General features: G+C 34.5%; 1 protein-coding gene across 6 annotated transcripts in view; it reads right to left on the reverse strand.

Annotated features, from left to right (window-relative positions):
* The window catches only part of LOC143252218 (discoidin domain-containing receptor A-like), a 356,540-nt gene that overhangs the window by 110,871 nt on the left and 233,648 nt on the right, over nucleotides 1-12,021 (reverse strand). The gene's annotated exons all lie outside the window — the stretch shown is intronic.

The raw sequence follows: 12,021 nt of genomic DNA on the forward strand, positions 1-12,021 counted from the left end.
ATGGCGCTGTATAGTGGCATTGAAAGGGGATTTGTCTATCATGTGATGGCATTAAGTAATTACGGCCGAAAGTGTGAATTTGATGTCAACGTTCATTCATTCACTTACCAATTAGCAGGACTGTTCCAACTAATCAACGTTAATTAACACTAGAACAAATAATCATATAGAACATTATGTGAGGCACGTCATTGTTGATATGCTTCCTGTTGTTGTCCAACATGTTCTATTTCGTCTGGAGTTTGTTGTTGAAATGAACAGAGGGCATATGAACATCTGGTATGACTAACCTTGGTACTACTGAATTACTAATACGAAATAAATTCACTATATTTCAAGATCATCTTGTAGCGTCACCTATGATTATTTTTTTTTATAGACGTGTTTCTTGTATCTTAATATCAGGTGGCAAAGATCTAGTTTATTTGGTTTTTCTCAGTATTTACAACGCACTATCCCCAACAGGTGTATCGAAGCCTCAATTTTACCGTTATAACTCTTCACAATTTCCACTGGGCCATCGCGCGTCAAGTGTTCTAACGCGATACGCCAAGAATAAGTTTCGACATGAACTTGAGCCAAAATGGTTCTGGGGAAAATAAGCCTATGTCTCGTGTACTTATTACAGAGATTAGGTGTATTTATAAGGCTTAACTCCTTAAGCAAGTACTCCAAGAAGGATAAAGCTTAGAACAATTTAAAGGTAAAAAATATTTGAAGACAAGTTTCAAAAGCCTAGCTTCCATGTATTCCACATCCTTCAGCTATGATATTTAACATTACATCTTCATGGCTGCAGTGTGTGGCTTTACTATGGATTACAGCCATTATAACGATTTTTGTAAGCTCCGAAATAGGCATGCACATTCATCCACGTAGATAAAAACATCAAGCGCTTCATACGTGATACGGCATTGCTTGATGAAGACGCTCCTGACAACAAAATATACAGAATTCAATCTAGGCTTATCACCGTCACATTCCAAAGCGCTTGAAATACACAAAGGAATCATATGCTTCCACCAACAGATCGGGAAAGAAAAACGGCAATACATGGAAAAGTTGACCGACTTTATTAATACTCCGAGGCAAGCTACGCTCTAGGAATCTTTCTCTGAATCGAGAAAAGTTCTAGGTGAGATGAAGAATATGAATTTGATAAGTAACGGTATAAATTACTGAAACTTACACCTTTAGAAAAAGGCAGTTTATGCGTTAAAGTGGTTGAAGAAATGAAATTCAATTTAAAATAGCATGATTCAAATTTTAAATAAGGTTCAGAAATAATTTAATAGACATATAGGTTTATTGGTAGACCAAATACGTGGAGACAAAAATATCTAGAAAATACGAAAGCTTTATAATGAGTGTTTTTCTTGTAGTAAAGCCACATCAGGCTATCTGCTGAGCCCACCGAGGGGAATCGAACCGCTGATTTTAGCGGTGTAAATCCGAAGACTTACCACTCTACTATCGGGGGACTTCTGTGTAATGATCTTAATTTCTCTTATTATTTATTTTGTTATTGCGATATCTGTATAGTAACATTACAAGCTTGAAGCAATGTAAAAAGTTAGTAACCGCTATTTAATAGAAGATATTTTTATCTATCTCAATAATGTTTTCAGTGGCTTAGCGATAAGCTTGAGAGCTTTTAATGCTAAAGTCCTAGTTTCAGTACTTGTGGGTTTGGTTTAAATTTCTCGCAGGGCTACACTAAGGCCATCTGCGCTAGTCGTCCCTAATTTAGCAGCGAAAGACTAGAGGGAGGGCAGCTAGTCATCACCACCCACCACCAACTCTCGGGCTACTCTTTTACCAAAGAATAGTAGAATTGACCGTCACATTATAACGCCCCCACGGCTGAAAGGGCAATTATGTTTGGTGAGACAATGTTCGAACCTGCAGTCCTGAGGTTGTGAGTCAAGCATCCTTACCATCTGGCCATGTCGAGCCTTTATACGTGGGGTAGACACAATACATACTCACAGCCAGCCTATTGTGTATCTTTGTACTTAAGAACAAGCAATCTAAGTACCTATAATGTAAGTGATTATATTTACAGTGCGCGAGCATGTGTGTATATGCAACATTCAACAACACGTTGTGGTATTAAAAATACGGACGCGTAAGTACAGTTCTAAGAGGTGAGCAGTTATGAACAATTGTGTTCAGAGATGCTAATTTATATGGTGATGCTATTGTGTTTTCTCATAACAGCTAATCAGTTAGTTCTATTATTTTAATTTAGCAAAGTGTTTGACAAACGGTTATGTTCGATGAAATCTCTGCATTTTAGAGAGTTTGTATGTTTTTTTTGGAATTAAGCACAAAGCTACACAATGGGCTATCTGCACTCTGCTCACCACGGGTATCGAAACCCGGTTTCTAATAGTGTGTGTTCGCAGATGTGCCGCTGTGCCATTGGGGGAGGGCATCTTAGAGAAAGAGAGAGAAAAGATACAGAAAAATAGTTCAAGCCTATCAAATATATATTTTCATCATAAATAACTTATTAAAAGATAATACAGTAAAAGAAACGATGTGTGGAGAAACCAGTCAAGCTTATGTAACTATACAGAAATATATACAACTACACGTATTATATATATACAATCAACAATATGGTAAAATGATTAATTAAACTGTGTGAATAAATAGTCATACAATAATGCATCAGATTACGTGTATATATTATACGGCTCGTGGACAAGTAATAAACAAATCAGAAAAGACATATCAGTGGTCAAGAATGTTAATTTAAGAAAAACAAACTAAAACAGATCAATAAATGCATGCTATATTTGAATCTGTAAAGATCAATAATACGACTGATATCACAGCTATTTAGAGTATTTCGATACCACAACTATTTCACTCTTCTGTTTTTAAAAAGAGTGGAAGAAAACAAAGTGGGATCCATGTTATTTCCTAAACTTTAAGATTTGTGTTTTGTGCTCAAGCGTACATTTCTGAATGTATTATCGTTCCGCTAGCAGCATTAGAAGTTAATTTGATAAATAAGTTGGTGTCTTACAATTATGTAACTGAGTAACATAACTTTATGTTTTTCTTTTCAGTTTACTCAAACGAAAGGACACATTATTTTATTTCACATACAGTGCTGGAAATTTTAGTTAAGAAAACAAAAGTGTGTTTGAAGCAACAAGCTTCCGTTATCTTGTTAAAAACATTTTTGCTTTCAGTCAGACTACGAATTAAAAGAATTAAAGAAGTCTTTAGTGAGAATAGTAAATTTTGGAAAATGATTTCTATGTAAACTGTCAACCCCATTATTCTGTTCAGAAAGGTAGACAAGTCTTTGTAGAGTAGGGTGCTATTTACTGTCTAGCTTTCCTTGGGCCAGTAGTTCAATTTAGGGACAATAATGAGTTTATGACCCGGTCGTTTAGCCTATAAACGAATACGGTGTGGTTCAAGTTGAAAGATTCCGATTTGTGATGAACTGTAATTCATAACATTTTTCAGAAACTGCATTAGGTCTTTGTTCTGTGTTTCACACTTAGTCTATTAAACACAGAACAATTATTATTGCTAACAGCTAACCCCAGATTTGGACATTATTTAAAACAGTAAAAAAACAAACTGTGACTGGAGTAATATTTTATGGGACAGCTAGAGAGGTAGGCCATAAGCTTTCTTTAATAATGTCTGTAGATTAAAATTACAAGAAGTTTTATATGTTTCTACTTTAATATTTTAAAAATAAGCACAAAGACAAAACTGGCGGTAAAACTATGTAAGATAAAACTTGTTGCTATAATACGATTATTTTACTTGTCTCACGATCAAAACAGGACAGAAATTCTTGGCCCCTTGGGCAAAAACCCAGTAAAAACACTCTACTTCCAGGGCAAACACGAAACGATAGACCGTGTGATATAGATTAATTTCCATGTTATTACAAAAAATTAAAAATTAAAAATAGGAGCAGTAAAACATATAAACATTTCCATATACATAATCCTGCTGTTACTGGGTTTTCTTATACCATTTACGATAGCATCTTTCTCTGAATCAATATTAAGAATACGCAGGATTCTACCGGTCTAGGTGCTACAAGTGTATAGAATTCTAACACTATAGATGCTTCTTTGCGATACCGTCTACGACATTTTTCTTTTAATCGATGTTACAAATATACGAAACTACATATACAAGAAAGTTTACGTGTTTCTACTTGCATACTAAAAGTAAATAACGTTTGTTTTGGGTTCAAAGCCTTCACATTCTTTGTAATGGCGAGTTTCAAGTAATCGTAATTATGTTTCTAGATTTACCTATTCAGTCTAAAAGTTTTTTTTGGAAGATCAATTCTACTGGTTCGTAAGTAGAAAGATTATTTTTAATTACCAGTGGTGTTAGTGTATTAGATCTACGTGTGACATATTCATGACATCATATATGCACACTGAAAATAGAGAAAAATAAAGTTCTTTGTGACGGGAAACGGAGGCGAGATGGGAAAGTCGTGACCCCTGTCGTAAATTTACATGCACACAGAATAAAAATTTCGTAAAGTTAGGGTTTGTATATCGCGTAATAAAAATGTTTTTCCAGTATCATATACGCAAGAGTTCCATTATCGTATGATGATAAATTCTAAGGAATGTTTAGAGCTGAAATATCCATCTATCTGGATTCGCAATTAGAATTGTTTCTGTAAGATGAAATATAGACTCGGGCTATTCAATATGATCACATGGATTAAGTAGCACAAGTAATTATGGAATTACACCCATTCTTCAGCAAAATAAGTTATATTCACGTAAGAAATATCGATACATGTACCAGAAACCTTTTGAAGTGATATATCTTAAGACTAAGTCACAAAATTATGTGATTTAGTTACACAGCTCAAGGAAATAATACAAAACCGTTTTTTTTTAAGAAAATTAAATAACTCATTATCAAGATACAAAGAATGTTGTGTCGTAAATACGCAAGTCAGTAATGGTTATATTACAAAGTATGTTAATTGCAGGATTCATGCCTAAACTACGAAGTATATTTTATTTTAATTACTCAAGTTATTGCTAAAATACAACGTACATTTTATCTCAGTTACATAACTCATTGCTAAAATACAAAGAATGTCGCGTTATCATTATAAAAGTATAAAGAATGATTAAAAATGTTCCATTATTATTTTGGACAGGTCGCCTTAATAAAGTGGTCTGTCCATGTGGTAAATATCCAACTTCTACAACCGACTGTAAGAAAGCGTTCAAAAAATAATGTTATTTACTATCTGATATAGTAAACTCGTAATATTCAGGCTGAAATCGAGAAAATGGAGTCTTCATTTCCGTTGCTCAGGAAGTAAATGGAGTCGAACGAACGGTATGTAACTGTGGCTTACTACGAAGTAATATAACTGTTCAGATTTGGTGTTCTAAGCTCTTTCGGTTAATTAAAGAAATATTTAATTTTCACATATTTACATATCTGTATTAACAGAAAATTACGTAAGATGACTTTGTCAAATATTCAGGAACAAGACTGTTAAATAAATTATTTAACTTTTTTTTTTTTTGTAAATTAATAAAATCAATGGTGATATTGCTTAGTTGAGTGTGAAACCAACAGTGAGAACAAAACAACTATCGGATGTAGTTGATAATGAACATTCTACTCCTTTGTTCAGAAGCTTTTGTCTTCATATGATCTTACCGACACATAGTAACCCGAATACTGACACTCGTTGTACCGATCTCATTAACTCCATGATTTATTTCATAAAAGATCTCTGATAAGATAAGAATATATTTAAAAACGTTGTTTACAATGAGAGGTGTGATGGTGTTGAAATAATGCTTAATGCCAATTAACACAAACTTCTTGAATGTTGAGCAACAGATATAACAACTCTCTTAAAAAATACAAATTAACGAGTTCTTAGACATTGCGCGCCCGGCACGGCCAGGTGGGTTAAGGCGTTCGACTCGTAATCTAAGGGTCGCGGGTTTGAATCCCCGTCCCACCAAACATGCTTGCCCTTTCAACCGTGGGAAAGTTATAATGTGACGGTCAATCCCCTATTCGTCGGTAAAATAGTAGTCCAAGAGTTGGAGGTGGGTGGTAATGACTAGCTACCTTCCCTCTGGTCTTAGATTGCAAAATTAGGGACGGCTAGCGCAGATAGCCCTCGTGTAGCTTTGAGCGAAATTAAGAAAAACAGAACAAAAAACAAACTTAGACATTGCAAAATAGTATTTTGTAAAACAAAATTCTTCTAGTTTTAGTAAAAGATGCGTTGGGGTTTGATCTTATTTGGAAAATGATGTGTCGAGATAATAACATCTATAGATTTTGGTTTGGTTTGAATTTCGCGCAAAGCTACACGAGGGCGAGCATGTTTTGTGAGCAAGCACAGTGTTGTGTTGGTATAACAACATTTATGGAAAACACAAAGTTTTGTGTTGGTATAATAACATTTACAGAAAACACAAAGTTTTGTGTTGATATAAATAACAAATGTAAAAAGGAACACGTGTCGTGGTGATTTAATAAGATATTTAGAGAGCACAGTACGTTCTATTGGTATAATAACATCAGTAAAGTTTTGTGTCGGTGTATTAAAATCTGTAGAGAGCACAAGATGTCGCTGTGGTGTAATAAACATTCTAGGCGAAGTGTAAAAGTATATTTCTGTTATCTGCGTTTAAATGCTTGAATTTAAAGCCCCAAACTTTACGTTATACAGTGAACAAAGCATTTTGTAAAGGAACTATAAATGTCAAAAAATTTTAGTATCAACTATACACTCTTAAACTAGATCACGTTCGTAAAATGTTTCAGAATACTTTTACGGTAAATTATTATAAGATAAAAAACAACAACAAAATAAAAATATCTGTCTGTAGTCCGGATATGCACTTTGTGTTTCAAGAAACGACAGATCGATTTATGACTGAATAATATTTGGACACATCTCTTTAGCTAGTGTGTTTTAATTCAATGTCTACCGTAGCTTCTTTGGCGAGCTCTGGGACAACCAGTAAAACAGAGAGTCGTGATCAATACGTTTGCTTTGTTCGAGTATGTGTGTATGTGTCTTTAAATATATATATATATATACATATATGTATAGCTAGATCCATAAATCAATATTGAGTCACAGTGGAACGCTGTTCTTCTGGTATTATTTTAATATTCTGTTACTTTTTTTAAGGTATATAGGGCTTTAGTATTTGGGTCTGAAGGCCATTTGAAAGAAAAAAGGTTGGGTATGGCTCTGTGTATAGCGCGAATCAACTAGTTAATGGTTCGCGTCCCGTTCGCAGTTTGTGTTGCTGATTAGCTGCCTTCCTGTACTCAGTCTACCAGCTCAAACTTATGAAGGATTAGCACAAATATTTTTGTGTAGCTGTGCGCGAATTTTCGTAACAAACGAACTAAATAAAAAGTTCAGTTTTCGACATGATTTTCGTATATTTTTTCTCAAATGCATAAAGTATGATAAACTTGACGAAAGCCAGTTTAACGTTAAATGAACTAAGTTCGTAAAAAGAAAAAAATAATCTTTAAAACTTGACTTCGTAAAATTCAATTTTAAACAACTCGGTTTAAATTTAGATTATAACTCAACTGAAACAAGTGCTAAGTTGAAGACCGACTACATACACAGTTATGATTTTAATTTATTCGATAACATATGACTTAAACTTTCATTTAAACAAAACATTGTATTAATTATATTTGTAGGTAAGTGATAAACACTTAAAGGCTAGTAAGTTGTCAATAATTTTGTTTAAAAATTACGTCAATGCATTTTTCTGAGACATAATAGTTTATCGCAAACAATGAAAATTGAACAGGTATTTTGTTTGAGTGCGTGTTAAACTTCGCGTAAAGCTACACATCGGTTATCTGCGCTAGCTGTCCCTCATATCTAAATGAATGAATGGAGTGAAGGCAGCCAGTAAACAATACCTACTGTCTACTTTTGGGCTACTCTCGTCAGACTGAATAGCAGGATTTTACCGTCACACTAATTACGCCACCATACCCCAAAAGATCGAAGCGTACGAGCTGTTTTGTTGCTGGTTAGGGTGCTTGACTCGCATTCCATGGGTCACGAGTTCAAATCACTGTCCCACCAAACATGTTCTCCTTTTCAATCGTGGTGACGTTATAATGTTACCGTCAGTCCTACTATTCGAACTATTAAAAGAGTAAACCAATAGTTGGCAGTGGATAGAGATGACTATCCTAAAAACTAACTGATTTTATAGCAATTTAGTTTGTAATGTCTTCCAAGCCCTGAAGGAGCTTGAGAGAAAACCAAGGGCGTTCAGAAACTATTGTTTCTCTTCAGCCCCGCCCCGGAATGTAATATTTTAATTATACAAGGGAAATATTTATCATATAACCATCTTGACATGTACGTTAGATACTGGTAGCTCAACTACCATGAGAGGTCAGAGTTCCATCTACCCGGGAAGCCAGTCTATCAGCCATTCGGGAAAAACTGAGACTAAAGAGTCCGAAGAAACGAAAGGCGGGAAGAGAATTGGAACACGACTGAAGTTGAGCTCGGGGTGTCCTCATCTTCAGCTCGGATGTGTTTTTGGGCTTTTCCGCCCTTCTTCACAGCTTTACAGAATACTTGTGGCGGTATCTCTAGTCTTTCACTGCTAAGTTAGGGACGGCTAGCGCAGATAACCCTCGTGTAGTTTTGGGGACGGCTAGCGCAGGTATTCCTTGTGTAGTTTGGCGCGAAATTAAAAAAACCATCTTTTCCTTTTTTTCGGTAACGATTCTCGAACCATGGAACTTTAGATTCACAATTGGACACGTTAATCCCTCTCGATTCTTCTCGGTTCACCTGAACGCCCATGCTCGTATTTTAAGTTTTCAAATCCATGTCGATTTACCTCACTCCCTTTTCCGAAGTTATACGACTCACTATCAAATTTTGCGTTTTACAAACGTGAAAGATCTAGCACAGACGGATGATCGATAAAGGTCATTTTCGCGAGATGATAAGAACTGTAAATATCCTGAACAGCTTTCTGTAATTACTACGCAAAATTCATTGACTATAAACATTAGGGTTAATAAAGAAAAAAGAACCATTCTTTACAAAATATAACTCTATCATTACTGAGTAAGTTTTACAAAATATAATTCTATCATTACTGAGTAAGCTTTACAAAATATAACTTTATCATTACTGAGTAAGTTTTACAAAATATAACTCTATCATTACTGAGTAAGTTTTACAAAATATAACTCTATCATTACTGAGTAAGTTTCACAAAATATAACTCTGTCATTACTGAGTAAGTTTTACAAAATATAGTTATCATTACTGAGTAAGTTTTACAAAATATAACTCTATCATTACTGAGTAAGTGCTTTCAACTTGAGCAATATTTAGCTCTTTGTCCTTTTTATACTATCCTTTGTAGTTTTCGTTTTCTTACACGAGGTTTAGATATTTGCTGTTCTTCTGGCACGTGGTTTTCATTCAGTACGAGCTATTGTTCCTTTTTTATTAATGCAGTAACTGTGTTTATCTTCTTTCAGACACATTAACCACGGTTGAACTGCAAGATTTTAAAGTAAACTTCCTGGTGAGGAAAGAAATAATTCGGCCTCAACCTGTTTCAGGTACAGTTCGATCAATCTAAGTAATCAAATAGAGAATAAATCAAACTGAAGTGTGAAGGCTTTTGTCACAGAAACATTGGTGTAAGACATTATGTTTTACTCAAAGTACAATTAATGCGTTAAGAATAATTAATGATACGAACGAACACTGCCGGTTCGCGAACTAGCATAATAAAGAAAAGCACAAGTTTAAGATATCACACCGAAACTTCTAAGTGAATAATAAACGAAGAATATACTTCTATATATCATACCGACATTTCTAAGTGAGTAATAACAAGGAATACAGATCTATATATTCTCAACAGTGTATTACGTGAATATTATAGAGATAGTATATCTAGTTTGTTTTTGGTTATGTGAAATAATCTATTAAAATAAATGCAAATAAAGTATCTCTATCACTATTACTGTCAAACAATTTGATACTGTGGATTCGGTAATCGTTTGTTTGTTTGTTTTTGAATTTTGCGTAAATCTACTCGAGGGCTATCTGCGCTAGCCATCCCTAATTTAGCAGTGTAAGACTAGGAGGAAAGCAGCTAGTCATCATCACTCACCGCCAACTCTTGGGCTACTCTTTTAACAACGAATAGTGGGATTGACCATCACATTATAACGTCCCCATGGTTGAAAGGGCAAAAATTTCGTGTCGCGAAATTCAAAAACCAAAACACATTTGAGCTCCTCTACATAGAAAACAAACTAACAAACAATAATAAAAAACTACGTTTTATAACTACAGGTGGCTCTGTCATTCACTTAATTTTCTCGTTAATATTTCGGACAAAAATTTCCGAAAATGTCTGTTGTTCGTCGTTACAATTAAAAAGCATTTTTTATTTGTTTACTTTAACTTTCATCGGCGCCCACTCAGGGTAGCTCAGCTGAAAGCCTGAGGGCTTATAACGCTAAAAATCGAGTTTTGATACTCATGGTAGGCTGAACACTTATGGTACGCTGTTTATCATTCTGCTTAACCACAGACAAAATTTCAGCTGATTTTGTTATAGGTATGAATCGTAATAGAGTGTAAATAACGTAAAATACAAGCAGATTTGATTACTGAGTACAAGAGGCATAGAAGGTGCAGAAAACATTAAAATATATTATTAATTACACCTTGACGAAAAGACACTGAATAAAACGCATAAACGTGTGACTATCAGGTCTGTGGCGTACACAAAGTGAAAGAAATACTAATATGCATTCTTGTTGAGGAAATAACAAAGACAAAGTGAAATTCCAACACGTGTGCTGAGGGAGTCAATGTTAATAGCGAAATAATTAAATGTTATCACGTGCTTTTAATGAGCCAATGATACAAAACAAACAAACAAAAAACAAAATTCCAAGAAATATCTTGAACATGTGAAACACATTTGTGATTGCAATCATCGTAAACAACGTCGATAATAGATTTTTACGAAGACTATATCTTCATAGAATATTTCCTTTTGAAATTTGGGAAGTTCATAATCAACCGTCTTAAGCCTGTATTGTAGTCATTTTTGCTACCGTTGACTTACTTAGAAGTTAAAAAGAGTATGACGCATACCCATAGGGCCATGTGCTTGACATATGCTTCCAATTATTGGGCCTACAAACAGATGAGAAGTCGAAACGGAGCAACAACGTATCTAACTTTCCGGTTTATTCCCATAAATCTTTCTATTGAGGCAGGGATTTGAAAGGTTAGCTCCACATTTAAATCAACCGATAATTAAAAATAGCCTTCCTTACAAATTCTCATATTAAAAAGTGCGTATTTTTACCATCCTAAACATCAGTATTAACTCTACTATTTTGTCTCCTGCTAGGCGAAAGTTCATATTAATTTAGAGTGTTTCTCGAAGCACAGTGAGAATAAAATCATTCGCCTGTTGATAGTTTATCGCGTTTGATTCAACTGGATTAAGGCTCTCTGACCTATTACTGTTTCTGAAAAACGAAATTCTGCGTCGTATGTTCACAGTTCTTCTGTCAGCTATGTACAATGTATACACAAACCTTTTTGTGTGTGTGTGTGTGTGTGTTTCTTATAGCGAAGCCACATCGGACTATCTGCTGAATGTATCAAGGGGAATCGAAACCCTGATTTTAGCGTTGTAAATCCGTAGACTTATGGCTGTATGAGAGAGGGACACATTTTGTTGTTAACAGCAAACAAAAGATCTTTAAATCTGATTCATGGGAAACATCGTCGCCAAAGCATTTCTTTAAAAATAAATTACCAAATAAGTTGTATCTCTACCGTTCGGACAACACAATACATTATCTTTATTTGATAACTTTGCAAATATAAAAAAAAAAAAAAAAAATTCAATCGCTTTTTGAATATTATGATAACATTTTAAACTAACAAGAACTTAGTGGAGTCCG

The sequence above is a fragment of the Tachypleus tridentatus genome, chromosome 6 (genome assembly GCF_004210375.1).
Source record: "Tachypleus tridentatus isolate NWPU-2018 chromosome 6, ASM421037v1, whole genome shotgun sequence".
NCBI lineage: Eukaryota > Metazoa > Arthropoda > Merostomata > Xiphosura > Limulidae > Tachypleus > Tachypleus tridentatus.